This window comes from Lynx canadensis, chromosome B4 (assembly GCF_007474595.2).
Source record: "Lynx canadensis isolate LIC74 chromosome B4, mLynCan4.pri.v2, whole genome shotgun sequence".
Classification (NCBI taxonomy): Eukaryota; Metazoa; Chordata; class Mammalia; order Carnivora; family Felidae; genus Lynx; species Lynx canadensis.
This window is the reverse complement of record NC_044309.1, coordinates 67,775,693-67,792,757: the sequence shown is the minus strand read 5'-3', so window position 1 is coordinate 67,792,757 and position 17,065 is coordinate 67,775,693. Positions and strand designations below refer to the sequence as shown.

Genomic DNA, 17,065 nt, shown 5'->3' with positions numbered 1-17,065 from the left:
TCATTCAACATTGAGTTATTGACTGCCTACTACGTGTCAGTAATCATAAGTTGGGGAAATCTGCCACAAACAAGATATGCAAAAATCACTGTTTTCAAAATATTTGTATTCTATAAGAGGACCAGTGTATGAAAACAAATAAATAAACAAGTTAGTTTCAGTTAGTCATAAATGGGTTTAAAATATAAAACAAATAAAACACAAAGTAGAGCATGCCTTAGGGACGATTTTAGATTGGATGATGGGCAAAGCCTCTTGAAGGAGGTGATACTTAGGCAAAGACCAAATTAATGAGAAGGGACAAACTATGGGGGGCAGTGGTCTGGTGGAAAATGTTCTAGGCATGAGGAACATCTAGTACATGAGCTCTCCATATCAACCCTCAATTTTGATAGAGTACCTCTTCTTGGTGCAGTCACCTACCCAGTTCTCAGAAATCTTTATTTACTGTCAAAACCTCCAACACTAATCTCATCTCAACCTCATTCAGTGATCTTGTCATCAACACTACCTCAGCTTCTCTGGTCATATCCATAAGAAAACTCCTCCCACTGGGTGGCTCCGTCAGTTAAGAGTTCCACTTTGGCTCAGGTCATGGTCTCATGGTTTGTGGTTTGGGCCCCACATTTGGCTCTGTGCTGACAGCGCAGAGGCTGGAGACTGCTACAGATTCTGCGTCTCCCTCTCTCTCTCCCGCCCCTGCTTGTCTCTCTCTCTCTCTCTCTGAAATAAACAAACATTTAAAAAAAGAAGAAAACCCCTCCATAATCTCAGTTTCTAACACCACATGCCCTGACTACTACTCCTCCTTTCTTACCAGTTCACTACCTCTAAGTACCCTGACTCCAATAACTCTGTTATCCCAGCAGGACGTACAATCCATGGATTTACCACTTGTTTCCTATATTTCACTCCCAACTCTTGCCTTCACCACTTTCCTTTCTCATCATAAATTTTATGGTACATCACTGAAATCACTCCACTATATAAAACTCCAACTTTCTTGCCCTTTTCTTGCTTTATTCTATTCTTGAATAAATCCAACCCTAGTTAAAATCAATTCCATCTATTCTATGCCCACATCTATGTATCTGAACATGGCTAGAAAAACAAATCACAGCATAGAATCATACTGAATGGTTTTGCCTTACATTCATAAACAGTATCCTAAAAAGAGCTGTTAAACTAGACTATTTAGTCTCCCACTGTCCTAGATTACAAGTTCATACTTATTGTTCTCTCCTACAACTGTGAACATGTCTTCCCTCATTCCATCCTTACTGAATAAACACCATGTAAGTGTTATTCTACAAAACCACAGCCTCCACTTGTACATAAGATCCCATCCCTCTACCCTACCAGCATCACTTCAGCACATCTCCCCTTGTCTTCTTGGGTCCACAGTTTCTTTCTACACCCACTGTTCATTCTTATCAACATACAAACTTGGTGTAACTTGTTTTTTTCCCAGATGATTTTCTTTAGGAAATAAGAAAATAAATATATTTTTTTTCTGGAAGAATAAATGATAAGACTAACCCTGTATTTTCTTTTTTTTTTTTTAATTTACCGAATTGATGAAGCTGTGGTTGTGTTAAAAGTATTAGGTCATGGGGCACCTGGGTGGCTCAGTTGGTCAAATATCCGACTTTGGCTCAGATCATGATCTTGTGGTTCGTGAGTTGGAGCTCTATGTCAGGCTCTGTGCTGACAGCTTGGAGCCTGGAGCCTGCTTCAGATTCTGTGTCTCCCTCTCTCTCTGTCCCTCCTCTGCTCATGCTCCATCTCTCTCTCTCAAAACAATGAATAAACATTAAAAAAAAATTTAAGTATTAAGTCATATTATAAAGCCAAAAAAAATTATAAAGCATAATAGCATGAAGAATGATACTAAAAACAGAAATAGAATTTTTTAATAGAGGCAATAAACAAACCTAACATTAAATGTGATAATTATGGCACTTCAAATCAAAACAAAAATAGGTAGATTAAGTAAAACCAAAACTCTAAATATATTGAAAACCTGGTGAAGATTTGCAAAATAATTAATAGAGAGAAAATATTAAAACATAAATGTTACAAAATATCGCTCAAAAGAAAAAAGTGGGCAATTCTCATGGTTAAGAAATTCAGAAGAAGATGTATAGATAGCCAGTAACATATGAAAAATATTTAACTTTACACATATTTAATAATATTAAAAAACAAAGGTGACATATTATTCTTGCTTATATATACATATATACATATACATGCACAATATACACACACCTATATATATAGATGTACAACATACTTCCACCCCAATGCCTATATTTCTATCTCTAACGTAGTGTACCCTATATTATGAAACATACAAGAAAGTATTTTCATACTTGTTATCAGCTGATAACTCCCTGAAGGCAACTTGACAATATAAAGCAAAGGTCTAAAAAATGTGGCTATTTTATAACAGCAAAAAATTAAAAATAATATAAGTTCCCGACCATAGGAGATTACATAAATTATAATATATCTTTATGTTAGAATGTGATATGGCAACAAAAATCATAATCTTGAAGAATATGTGAGGATAGCTGATATTACTCCAGGCACCCTCCCACATCCTACAAAATAGTATAAAATAGTACTACAAAATAGTATAAAATAAGTGATCTCATCTTCCTAAAGTATTCATTATAATATTTATTATAAATAATATACCAAAAAATGATAAGATAGCAAAGTATTCGGAGTAACTATTCTCAGTTATGGAGCTATGGGTAATTGCAACTTTCTTCAGTATTTTCCACCTTTTTTTACAGCAGTGTATTTAGAAAGTTAAGAAAGCAACAAATATTGAAGATGATGAAGAGGAAGGAGGCAAGTTGAGAAGAGTAAAGTTTTCTTCTCTCCACTTTTTTAAGTGGGAATTGGTCAGAAATCACTAGTGCCTCAAGGTAGTCACATGGTTTGTAGGTCCTTGCACAGGAACAATTAGTTTATTGCAGGTTCTTCACGACCACCCCCACCACCATATTTGCAGATATTTTATGAAAGCCACCAAGGACAATGACATCTAGCACAGCAATGAGGAGATTCTAGGCTCTCTATGCCAACCATGTGGATTGGGCAGTCAGAGAGTATTTCTGAACTTCAGTTCTAATCACAAAATAAATGGATTGACTTTTTTTGCAATGGGTTTGCCACCAGAACACAGATGTTGTAAAAACCACTGCTAAACCTAAACCAAAATGGGAAAGGAAAAGACTCATATCAACACATTGTCATTGGACATGTAGATTGAGCAAGGCTACCTCTACTGCTCAATGTGGGATCGACAAAAGAACTATCAAAAAATTTGAGAAGGAGGGTGCCAAGATGGGAAAGAGCTCCTTCAAGTATGCCTGGGTCTTGGATAAACTGAAAACTGAATGCGAATGTGGTATCACCAGTGATATCTCCCTGTGGAAATTCGAGACCAGCAACATCGAGACCGACATCATCACTGATGTCCCAGGACACAGAAACTTTTTCAAAAACATGATTACAGGCACATCTCAGGCTGACTGTGCTCTTCTGATTGCTGTTGCTGGTGTTGGTGAATTTGAAGCAGGTATCTCCAAGAATGGGCAAACCTGTGAGCATGCCTTGCTGGCTTACACACTGGGTGTAAAACAACTAAATGTTGGTGTTAACAAAGTGGATTCCACTGAGACACCCTACAGACAGAAGAGATACAAGGAAATTGTTAAGGAAGTCAGCACCTAATTAAGAAAATTGGCTACAACCCTGACACAGTAGCATTTGTGCCAATTTCTGGTTGGAATGGTGACAACATGCTGGAGCCAAGTGCTAACACGCCTTGGTTCAAGGGATGGAAAGCCACCCGTAAAGATGGCAATATCAGTGGAACCACAACTGCTTGAAGCTCTGGATTGCATTCTGTCACCAACTCATCCAACTGACAAGCACTTGTGTTTACCCTTTCAGGACATCTACAAATCGGTGGTATTGGTACTGTCCCTGTGGGCTGAGTGAAGACCAGCACGATGGTCACCTTTGCTCCAGTCGATGTTACAACAGAAGTAAAATCTATTGAAATACACAGTGGGCTTTGAGGGAGGCTCTTCCTAGGGACAATGTGGGCTTCAATGTCAAGAACGTTATTTGTCAAAGATGTTTGTTGTGGCAACGTGACTGGTGATAGCAAAAATGACCCACTGATGGCAGCACCTGGCTCCCCAGTTCAGATATTTATCCTCAACCATCCAGACCAAATCAGTGCTGAATATGCACCTGTGCTGGACTGTCCCACAGCTCACATTGCTTATGAGTGTGCTGAGTTGAAGCAGAAGATTGATCATCATCCTGGAAAAAAACTGGAAGATGGTCTCAAGTTCTTCAAATGTGGTAGTACCGCCATCATCGATATGGTTCCTGGCAAGCATATGTGTGTTGAGATCTTCTCTGACTGTCATCATCTGGGCCATTGTGCTGTTCATGACATGAAACAGACAGTTGCTATGGGTGTCATCAAAGCAGTGGACAAGAAGGCAGCTGAGCTGGCAAGGTCACCAAATCTGCCCAGAAAGCTGAGAAGGCTGTGTGAATATCATCCCCAATGCCTGTCACCCCAGTCTTAATCCATGGTGGAAGAATGGTCTCAGAACTACTTGTGCCAATTGGCCATCTAAGTTTAATAGTAAAAGATTTGTTAATGATAACAATGCATCATAAAACTTTAAGAAGGAAAAGGAATGTTTTGTGGACCATTTGTGCATGCATGTGTGTGTGTGTGTGTGTGTGTGTGTGTGTGTGTATAGCAGTTTTAAGCCATTATTTTTTAAAATCAGTACTTTTTAATGGAAACAACTTGAACAAAAATCTGTCATAGAATTTTGAGACCCATTAAAACGAAAGTTTAATGAGAACAAAAAATGGATGAATGAGATATCCTCTTTACCTTAGTACTTTGATTACTTATCTGTTTGATTTAGTAATGCAGAGAGAATAAGGGGAAATACAGAACTATTACTTTTATAAATCATATGGTATGCATATATAAAAAGATTCTAAAGCACTGTAGACTTTAAAATTCTGTAGACTTCAAATTTTTAGTCTTTAACTTTTATGATATCATTTGAAAGCATTAAGTATTAGTCTTCAAAATTATTGGAAACTCCTGGGAATAGAGATTACAATTATAAGCAATTTAATGTACCATGAAATTGTCCTATCTGGGATTAAATAAAACGACCACAAATTGAAATCTATACTTGGATCTCACTCATTAAAACTAGCACCTAGATGGGGGATGAAAGACAAAGCTGATCCCATGCAGATAACATAGTTAAATATTTTTCAAAATCATATCACATAAAGTGTCTGCCATTTGAAATATTTCATTGTTTTACACATTTCGATATTTTAACAGGAGTTTGTAGACTGTGTAATGAAAAGAATCTGAAAAGTCCTAAAGTTATTGTCTTTTGACTGAAGCAAGAGAGCATCATTCATAGGACAATGAATGTGCTACACACGTAGCTCTGAAACAGTGAATTTAGGACAAGTTCAATTGCACTAAGGCATGGGCTAATAAACATCAAACAAAGCAGTCATTGTAAGCCAAGCCTCATCTATTATAAACATGTGATCACACAGGGCATACTAAAGTCTTTGTTCTTGTGTTAGTGCACAGTGGTCAAAGGAAATTATATATTCTATATTTTGTTAACTTACTCATAAAAAACCCCTGATTAGGGGGTCTTATAAATGTATTTTACAAATACAAAATTTTAAATGTGAAATAAAAAGATGTAGTTTCACTCTAAACATATTCAGATAAATATTCAGATAAATAAAAATTAAAAATGATTATAAAAAGCTGGATTTTAAGAACTACAAAAAATAGGTCACAAGATTTTGCAGATATGCCTTACCAATTATCATTTTCTTATAAAAAGATCTTTGATTTATAAAGTTTTTTAGAGAATATATAATCCCATTTGACCAACGCAACACCACCTTCTGATAGAACATAGAACTCTTACACGTGAGGAAGCTATGGTTTCTCAAGGTTATTTCCTTCGCTCATATAGCTTGTTACATTTTGAATATAGAACACCACAGTCTTCTGAAAACTATTATATTCTTCTTTTGACTGAACCACCATGTTTTTGTACAAAATCCTCGTCCATGTAAATGCCATAAACTGAAAATTAAGGAGGCCTGTTTTCTATCTTATCATGGTTTTTTCTTGTGATGTCAAGTGACCCCACGCACTTCCTTTGGCTCTTCCGTGCCCTAGAATCACACTGTTTATTTTCCTCTTTTCTTTGACTTTCTCCTGATATGAAAATTTTAAATGCTCAATGCTTTCTAGGCTAAAAGAAGCCACCTAAACTAGAATATAAGATACTGAGAACTGGGATTTTTGTCAAATTTGTTCACAATGTCCACTTTGTTTAAGGATACCTGGAATAGTGTCTGGCACAGAGAAGATACTTAGTAAAATTTATTAAAATATAAAAGTTCCCTTTGTCTACTTCACTTTATTTTTTTTAAGTTTGTTTATTTTGAGACACACAGAGAGAGAGAATGCACACTCACGCATGCACACGTGAGTGGGGTAGGAGCAGAGAGAGAGAATCCCAAGCAGGATCCACACTGCCACTGAGGCACGCCAGTGAGATCATGACCTGCTCCAAAACCAAGAGTCAGACACTTAACTGGGTGAGCCATTCAGGCGCCCCTGGTCCACCTCACTTTAAAACTACTAACCTCTCATGATGTTTCCTTTCACTATCATAATCAAATATCTTGAAACTTCAGTTCCTGTATTATAGCTTCAAAATCACCCACTCTTAGGTTAGGTAATCAATAACTTCCTAATAATCAAAATGTAATGGTCTTTTTATAGTCTTCATCCTATTAGATGACATTTACAGGGGCACCTTGGTGGCTCAGTCTTTTAAGCAACTGACTCTTGGTTTCAGCTCAGGTCATGATCCTGCGGTTCCTGAGTTCAAGGTATGAATTGGGCTATGCTTGCAGCATGAGTCGGCTTGTGAGTGTCTCTCTCTCTCTCTATCTCTCTCTCTCTCTCTGACTCTCCTCCACTTGCATTAGCTCCCTCTCAAAATAAGTAAATAAACTTAAAAATAAAAAAAAAGAGGGGAGACTGGGTGGCTCAGTCAGTTGAGCGTCAGACTTCGGCTCAGGTCATGATTTTGCGGTTCATGTGTTCCAGCCCTATGTCAGGCAGTGTGCTGACAGTTCAGAGCCAGGAGCCTGCTTCGGATTTTGTGTCTCCCTCTCTCTCTGCTCCTCCCCTGCTCTCACTCTGTCTCTTTCTCTCTATAAATGAATAAACTTTTAAAAAACTAAAGAAAATAAATAAATATTAAAAATAAGAAAAACCGAACACTCTCTCTTATAACTATTATTGCTATTTTATATCTTAGTTTTCTTTGTCCCTTTCTGCTTCCTTTCTCCATTGCTGGCATTGCTTCCCTTACTTAAATAAATAATAAAATTCTTTAATTATGACCTTGGCTCCTCTCTTCACTTTGCTAGTTCTTCCTGGCCATATCTTTTACATCATGGTTTAAATTACCATAACTGTGCCACTAATATTCAAAACTGTTTCTAGATTTCATCTCCTGACTGAGCAAAAAGATTGCATATCCTGTCTTCTTGAATGACCCACAGAACCTCAAACATAACATCCTCAAAATAAACATTTTTTCTTTATAATCCTCTTTCACCTAACTGAGTTTTCTTTATAATCCTCTTTCACCTAACTAATTTTGCACTTGGCTCCCCCCGCTTGTATATTTTTTTTTTTTTCTGATACTCAGCTGATGTCTATGCTTTCTATTTCTTTGGGGGAAAAAGAAGACACAATCAAAAAAGAGAAGTCCTAAATATTGCCAATACCACATCCACCAACTTACTTTCATGTGTATCCATATACCACATCTTTTGTTCTATTAATATGCATAAGCTGACCTACTCCTACCTAGAGCTAGTCTCTCCTTATATACTTGGAATCTATCCATACCTTTTAGCTACTCAAAGACAATACTCCAAAATCTGTACCCCCCTTGCCTCTTTGATTTTTCCTCTCTAACCAAGATTCCCAATATCATGCAAACCTGATTTTTAAAAACTTTCCATCTTAAAAATGACAACAAATTCTCTTGATCCACATCTGCATCCAACCACGGTTTCATTTTTCTGCTTTCATTTACAGCAAGGCTCAAAAGAGGTGTTAACACCATCTCCCCTTCTTTTCCCAAACTCTTGAACTAGTTCATTTAGGCTTTTGTTTTTCCCAATCTATGCAACAGCTCTTGTCAAGGCCCCAGTGTCTGCTGCACCACCAAATTAATGGCCAATCCTCAATTCTCTTTCATAGAACTAATAGGGGCATTTGACACAGTATATCACTCCTTCCTTCTTGAGACCATTTCAACACTTCCTTAACCAAAAAAATAAAATAGTGAATATCCTGTCCCCAACACCTCAGACCTCAATGCCCCTTCTTCTCCACATTTCTTTTCCCCCTTATCCAGCTTTACTGAAGTTCTTCACAGTACCTATTACTGTGTGTATATACCTATTACCTGTATATATAGTTATTTTTTGTGAAATATAGGCTCAATGACAGCAAGGGCTTAGGTTTATACTAGTCTCCAGCCCATATTAAGCACTCCCTAAATATCATTTATATAACTCATTTTTACTATTTGTACAATCATACTAATTAATATACAGTAAAACCTTGGTGTGCGAGCATAATTTGTTCAAGAACAATGCTTGCAATCCAAAGCACTTGTATATTAAAGCAAATTTCAAGAACCATTGGCTCAACAGTGATCATGTGACATCTGGCACCATATACTACTTGTATTACAAGACATCACTTGTTTATCAAATTAAAATTTAGTAGAAATGTTTGCTTGTCTTGCAGAACACTCACAAAACACTTTACTTGCAATCCAAGGTTCAGATCCTCCTAATTCTTACTTACACTATTTCATGTGACAACCAAAAGGATATTTTTACGTCAATTTTCTTCCCTTTAAATTCACTTTTTATGTTGTTATTATCCAGAAGCACAAATCAGATAACATAGTAAATACATCTACAACAATGGTAACATGCTAAGAAGAAGGAAGTCAACATAATATCTTACACAATTTGATTAAAGTTCAGGAAAACTCATATTTTACTGAACATTTGCATAGGCCAATTAACATATCTTTTAATTTATATTAAAATACGGTTATTAGGAAAAATATACGTAGTTATTAGGAGTACATTATAGCACTCAAGGTCATATATACCTGGATTATAACTGTGGCTCTTCTATCCAACGACTTGAGTCATGTTATTTAACCTCTGAACTTCATTTTTATTATCCATGAAAATGGGTGATCATAAGTAAGAGCTGGGTCCTGGGTTGTTGGAAGAATTAAATGAACTAATGTGTATAACTACTATTATTGCTATTATATATATATATATATATATATATATATATATATATATATATAGGTAATTATTCATTTTGGTCAATATTCACTCAGGACCTCGCATCTACCAGGTCATTGAAAAAAAAAAAGTATTAGACTGAACTTATATTCTGTCTTCTATCTACCCAAAGATGCTTTATTTCCTTCATTTGATAGATATCTCAAGTAGTATTAACATACCTCCCAATATTTGCAAACACATGTATTGGACTAAGCATAATTATACAAAGAAATATTTTTTCAGTAAAAATATCACTGAGTTGTGGTGGGTTAACTTGAAAGGTGGACAATGGGGATATAGGCTGTATACTTTAAATATACTCTATCTACTTTACTATAATACCTGGTCCACTGTATGAAGTCAATAAATATTAATTTATGTCAATGTACCTAAAATCTTTTAAAAAGGACAACTGTATACAATTATCATAGAGTTTAGTTCCTGGACAATTCTTACAAAATGGAATAGAATCCAGAGACATAATAAAGAATAGGTACTCTTTAGTTAGCACTAATAAATAAGAACACCAAGTTAATCATTGCAATAACAATTCAAAGAATTAAATGGAAACAATTCATTAGTGTCAAGAATGCTACGATATAAAAGCAAGTATAAGAACCTAAAAGGTGTTCTGTTTTCAGTCTTAAAATATTGTAATTTTAACTCTGCAAGAAAAGATAGATTAAAAATACATGTTGTAAAGGGGCACCTGGGTGGCTCAGTCAATTAAGCATCTGACTTCAGCTCAGGTCATGATCTCACGGTCCGTGAGTTTGAGCCCCACGTCAGGCTCTGTGCTGACAGCTCAGAGCCTGGAGCCTGCTTAAGATTCTATCTCTCCCTCTCTCTGCCCTTTTCCTGCTCATGCTCTGTCTCTCTCTGTCTCAATAATAAATAAAAACATTTAAAAATTTTTAAAAATATATGTTGTACCTATAATTTTTAAACTATTGTTTATGAGAAAAGCATTTTCTTTTCTGCTAAATTGTTTCTTAGATTGATTCTTCTTTGTCCCACTCTTTTTTCTTATGCTTGGTGGTATCCAGTTAGACTTGTAGAGAAATCATTGATTGAATCAGTAATGAATCATTTGCAGTAAAACATCTAATAGATGACATTAGAAACCAATATATTAATGTAATTTTTATGATTAAACAATGAGAATAAAAGCCAAAATTCTATTAAGACAGTTTTCACTTTGCATTGTGTTTTAAGTATCTTGAGTACAACAACAGCAACGTTTATAAATGAGCATAATAGTTTTCAAGTATAACTATTCCAACATGAAAAAAAAATATCTTGAGAATATAGCACTATATCTATGCACAACTAATCTTTAGAAATTTTAGATTTTCAGAACATTTTGCAGATGGTGTTAAAATCCCATCTGACATTCAGTAGTTTGTTGAAGAGATTAAAAGTGATATATATCTTTTACTTAAACCTTGGAGTTATTTTTCATTCTTCCTTCTCCTTCAACCCTTCAATACACAGTCTTTCCAACGTTCCTCACCTAATAATTAACACTAACCCTGACCTCTGCCCAGATGCCTCCTATTTCACCTATTACCTTACTCCCCAGATCCTCTTCCGTCCAATATTAGCTCTTTAGACAGTACTACAAACCACTACCAAACTGCACATTCCCCTGTCCTCTTCAAATATCTGTAATGACCCCCACTGCCTACACAATGAAGTACAAATTCCTGACCTTGTATTTTATGCCATCCACAATCTGCATCTCTTGTCTATACAGCTTTATTGCCTAATATGCTCCTTCACGAATACTCCATTTCACTCAACTAGTACTAATCATTGCCTAAAAAGAAATAATGCAAACTCAAACCTCGTATATCAAAACAGTTCTCCAGTGCCTATAATGGATTCACCCTTCTCTGTATTACAGCTTCCTATCAAGGTGTATTTTTTTTAACAGCATATCACAGTCAAGTCCATTAACACTCATTATCACTTATTTTTCTTAAAACTTCTTGTATTGCTATTTATGTTGTCATTTTACAGCAATAACCTCCTGACTAGACTATTTCTTCTTTTGCACTCCACAATACATTCTCCATATAGCAGCCAAACTGATATTTTAAAAATGCAAATCATATCAGGTCACAGCCTTGCTCAAAAGCCTCTACTGGCTTCCTATACTCAGTAGGAAAGACAAAAGCATCACACATCACTCTGCAGCTGCCTGCCCTGCGTCCTCATTTCTGCTCTGGGATTTATCATTCTGCCCTTGCTCACCAGACTCCTGGAACCTACACTTTTAGCCTTTTTCTGTGCAATTCTTCCTACACATCTTTGCATGGCTTACTTCTCTGACAAGACCTTCTATGACTACCTTTTCTAAAAGATTCACTAAAACAAACACATACATATGAATGCACACACACGCATACACACACTCACTCACACACACACGCACATTCAGGCACGCATGGTCACTCTACCCTTTCCCTTCTTTGTTGTCTTCTTACAATTTAGCATCATCTGCCTTTATTAATTTCTGATGCTACTCTATGGCCAACTCTTCAAATGGAATGTAAACTCCATACAGTAGAGATAATCTTTATAGCTATATCCCTAACTTACTATATTGGAAATGCACAATAAACATTTGTTCAATTAGTAAATTAATCCTTCTGTTAACAAGCATATAATCTGTTTCCTTAAACAGAATACTAATTCCTTAAGGAAAGACATTTGTCTGAATGCTCGAATGTTCTTGAATCCAGTAAAGCGGCTTGAATATAAGTGCCCAAGTATTTGTGTGTGTGTGTGTGTGTGTGTGTGTGTGTGTGCGTGTTTTTAACAAGTAGAATCAATTTAGAGTAAAATGCATGCTAGGAATTACATGAAAACAGGTAGAATTTCCAAAGTGAAACAAAAAATAGAACATAAAATAAAAATATCTTTCTACCCATTTTATAAAATAGCTGGTTTCTCACTCAATGTGCTATGAAAACCTGCTTTATGGAGAGATTTTATTGCCAAAGTCATTTGTGGAATTATTTTGTACAGAATTTCAACTCTTTTGAAATGAAACTAAACCACAGGGCTTTGCAAATCCGAGATGAATTGAATTCATTAACTCTAGGTCCCACAAAGCCTACAAGGTACCTTTTGGTCAAGTGCATATTTCTAAAACCAAGACAATGATTTTTAAGCTTTTTTTCTTTAAGCTTTTTTTTTTGTACCAGACAAATTTGTCCTTCTGATAATATAGATGGGGAGCACAGATCAATAAAAACACCAACAGTCTTGGGGTGCCTGGGTGGATCATTCAACTGAGCATCCAACTTCGGCTCAGGTCATGATCTCATGGTCTGTGAGTTCAAGCCTCTCTTTGGGCTTTGTGCAGACATCTTGGAGCCTGCAACCTGCTTCAGATTCTGTGTCTCCCTCTCTCTCTCTATGCACCTCCCCCACTTGCACTCTGTCTCTCTCTCTCTCAGAAATAACATTTAAAATTAAAAAAAAAAAAACACCAACAGTCTTAAAACTTCAAAGGAAATCAGAATAATTCACATCAAAATATTTTCAAAATCTAATAGCAAACTATGTTGCTGAGCCATTTATTTTTTCCATCCCTCTACTCAACCCGCATGCTGAAGTTTACAGTGAAAGGTTTAAAAAGGCAGACAAGAGCAAAATGCCTGGCACATGGTTATTATTCAATGATTATTTTTAAATGAATAAATAAAACACTTTAAGAGGCCCTCAGTAAGGAGATGGACAAAACATCTGGTCCCTGAATATTATTATAATATTAGTATAACTGTCATCCAGTTTAAAAAAAATGAGATAGAAATGCAGTATGTGATCATTTCATTTGTAAAAGATACACCAATTGAGAAGAAAGGAAATTTTTTTTTCAATTGGAAATTAAGTAATAGAGACAGAATGGGTTTTTATATTAACATATCATTATTTTTTCAATTATGCAAAACATATTTAGTTTATATTAATCTACATAAGTGCTCATATAGTTTGTTCTTTAATTAACAAGGAATAAAGAACTAAGTTATTTAATATATTTTGGAATATCCAAGACTATTTGAAACCGTTTTTAATACTTCAAAATGTTATAAAATTAAATATCAATCAGTAATAGTAACCCTGGCCAGCACTTTATCTTTTTTTAAAGTGGGGCACCTGAGTGGCTCAGTTAGTTAAACGTCCAACTTCACCTCAGGTCATGATCTCCTGGTTTGTGAGCTCGAGCCCCACATTGGGCTCTCTGCTGTCAGCACAGTAAAGTGACTTCAGATCCTCTGTCTCCCTCTCTCTCTGCCCCTTCCCAGCTCGTTCTCTCTCTCTCTCTCTCAAAAATAAATAAACATAAAAGTGAAGTATTTGATGCCAATACCCATATCTTGATTGAAAATGACGGTAATAATGTGGAGACTGAAGATGTCAATAATAATTAAGTTATATGAATAATAATTGTTGGAAAGGTATATATGCAGTTCATTGTAAAAATAAATAACACATCTGTTAGAGAATAGGCAGTTTGTGATCAGTGTCCAGTCTCATACATACCGCTGCCTAAGAAAAAATGGGAAATTTAGAAAACAGGTTAGGTCTTGATATTTGCCTGCACAAAGTAAATAAGTAAAATAATGTATCTCCCCATAGAGATAAATTGTACAATAAATAAATATGGTACAATTCAACATGAACTACTTTACAGCTGCTAAACATGGTGATTATGATTATGTGGCAATGTGGATCATATTAAATGTTAAGTGAATGAAGCAGGTTATACATTGTTATACTCCAATCACAATTATGTAAAGAAACATTTGTTTACCAAACAAAAGACTAAAAATAGACACACAAAATGATAACCATGGTTGTGATGGGAAAAAAAAGATATTCCTTCTGGTAGTCTCTAAGAAAGTGATTTTATTTTTCAAATACATCTCACTAGTAGTATATATATGTCATGCCTCCATGAAGGAGTCTTTGTACCCAAACATCCCCCTTCCCAGTATATCTATGAATCTATCTTTAGAGATTTCTTCTCTGTCCACCCTGAAAAACTGGGGAAAGAGATTCTTTCCATTTCTTACTTCCTACATTCACCCTCAATGGTTTTAACAACCACTTTTATTCCACTAACACCCAAGTCTCTCTCTCCTACCTACTACCTCTAAGTTCCTGCCCTGTGTTTTCTAACAGGAACTGAATGTACATTTTCTTGAAAGGATTTTGTACAAAAATGTTAACAGGAGTTTCCTTTATCACCTCTGGCCTCCTGTACAGGGTTTCATGTTACAGTGCCTATTTCTCAAGTTGGAAACCTTAATAGGTAACTTCACTCCTTTCTCTACCTCTCCCGTCATGAATAGCAAGTCACCGATTACCAGTTCTTCCACTCTGGAAGTCTCCTGAAGCTGACATATCTTCTCAACTCTCTCTTTATCCATACATTCATCTCTGGTGTTCTTATATTTGTTTTCCAAACACTCCTTTCAAAAACTCAGTCAATATTACCTCATTTAATCTTTATGTTGATTATTTACATTAACACCGTTTTACAGACAAAACTGATGCATAAAAGGTAAGTAATGGGATAACACAGCTTGTAAGTGGCAGAGTTGGCATCTTTCACTATTCCAACAATCTCCTGTGTCTATGTCACTCCTAATTATTTTTTTTCAAATATTGTTTTGTCTCCCATCGCCCACATAGCAATTCAAACATATTAGTGTCTCAAAGAAAGTTCTTACAAGTCTACAGCAAGTGTACTTGTCCAAGCTTATCTTCTGATACTCCCTTACCCTACACCATGTATTCCTGCAGAAACTGATCAGAATGAACTCAGGTCATGGTGATCCCTTCTCAACCCCCATCACTATGTGCAAACCTCAGCTACTTAGAAAACTGTCCCAATCCCCTCCCCTCAAAAATCCTTTACAGCCAGACTCAAAGCTTTCCTCTTTAATGAAACCTCTCCTCCTGTCACCAGGCTGCAGAGTTACCTTGTTCTGTTCTCCAGATCTCCATAACGCTGTATTCATATATCTAACACATTCTCTACTGTAAATTAACAGAATTTAATTGTTGGTTAATCTATCCTCCTTCCCAAATGATAATCTCCTTCAGAGCAGGAGATCGTATCACTTTTTCATCCAAATATACTAGTTGCATATCTACAATATGCTAATGCTTAGCTCGGTGCCTAGCACACAGTTGATACTCAATATATGGTGATTGTGGAAATTTTTCAGAGCACCATATTACAAAACAGATATTCATGGAAAGGGTAATTCTTATAGATCAGATAATTCAAGATCAAGGGCACTTATAAGAGAACTAATACAAGAGCCTGAAAGGCCTCTAGGGATAGAAGGCAAAGGACATGAAAGAGAGTGAGATATAGAAAGGATGGAAGAGTTCAAGGGGCACCCGGGTGGCTCAGTTGGTTGAGCGCCTGACTTCGGCTCAGGTCATGACCTCGCTGTCTGTGAGTTCGACCCCACGTCAGGCTCTGTGCTGACAGCTCAGAGCCTGGAACCTGCTTCAGATTCTGTGTCTCCCTCTCTCTCTGCCCCTCCCCCACTCATGCTCTGTCTCTCTCTCTCTCTCTCTCTCTCTCTCTGTCAATAATAAATAAGCACTAAAAAATTTTAAAAAAATGAAATGATGGAAGAGTTCAAAAGCAGCAAAGACAAATTTTACTCCCTTGAAAATGTTGCCATTTCTGAAATATTAAATAATCAAATGCAATTCGATTTGGATAGAATTCTCTGCCACAAAAACAAAGCATTTGTCCTCTTTCCCTCTTTGTGTAAACTCTTGGTTCAGCTATTGACCGATGGAGCTATTATGGTGAAATACCACTCTACTAAATGCTTTCAGTTTTAGCCCATTTCAGCTATTGTAAAACTCAACTTGGCAGTCACCTTGCTGCACAGTGAAAGAGCAGGATAAATGAAACTTCCCTCAAGTTCTTTTTATCTTCAAGCAGTAGGAGAACATTATTGGCTCCCTCCAGTTGTGGCTAGGTTACATGGGTTATATTCTAAACATTTCAGGGCAAACTCCCACTGTAATGTGATATTATTGGGCCAGTTTGTCTAACTTGAGAGAAAGTCCTATTGTAAGTAGAAGTACTTTTGCTTGATATTTTGAGAGTATACGTAAAACACTTGGAAAATTTATAAATCTAGATTTTTTCCCTTTTGGGTAAAAGGAAAAAAAAAAGAAATTCAGTCTCTCAAAGCAAATTAAAAATACATAATAAGTTTAAATGTAACGAATTAGTAATGATATTTTAAATTCACTGGTAGAATTTTCAATCTTTCCATTAAAATTCAATTAATCTAATAAAAGTTATTTATAAACATCTAACATACAAGGTAAGTAAAAACAAGATCATACTTGTAATCAAGGAACATAAGTCTGAAGTAAAATCAATTAGTCTATTTCTTTGCTTCTCTGTGGGTTGACATTTATCATTCATTATATTGAACAATTTATTTTATCACTCAGTGTAACATTTCCTCATCTGTCAAATAAAAAT

The 17,065-nt window shown here is 35.8% G+C and overlaps 1 protein-coding gene and 1 pseudogene across 1 annotated transcript in view; one reads left to right on the top strand and one right to left on the bottom strand.

Annotated features, from left to right (window-relative positions):
• Positions 1–17,065, bottom strand: part of CNTN1 (contactin 1) — a 375,068-nt gene that overhangs the window by 317,597 nt on the left and 40,406 nt on the right.
• LOC115518735 lies at positions 3,196–4,638 on the top strand (annotated as a pseudogene).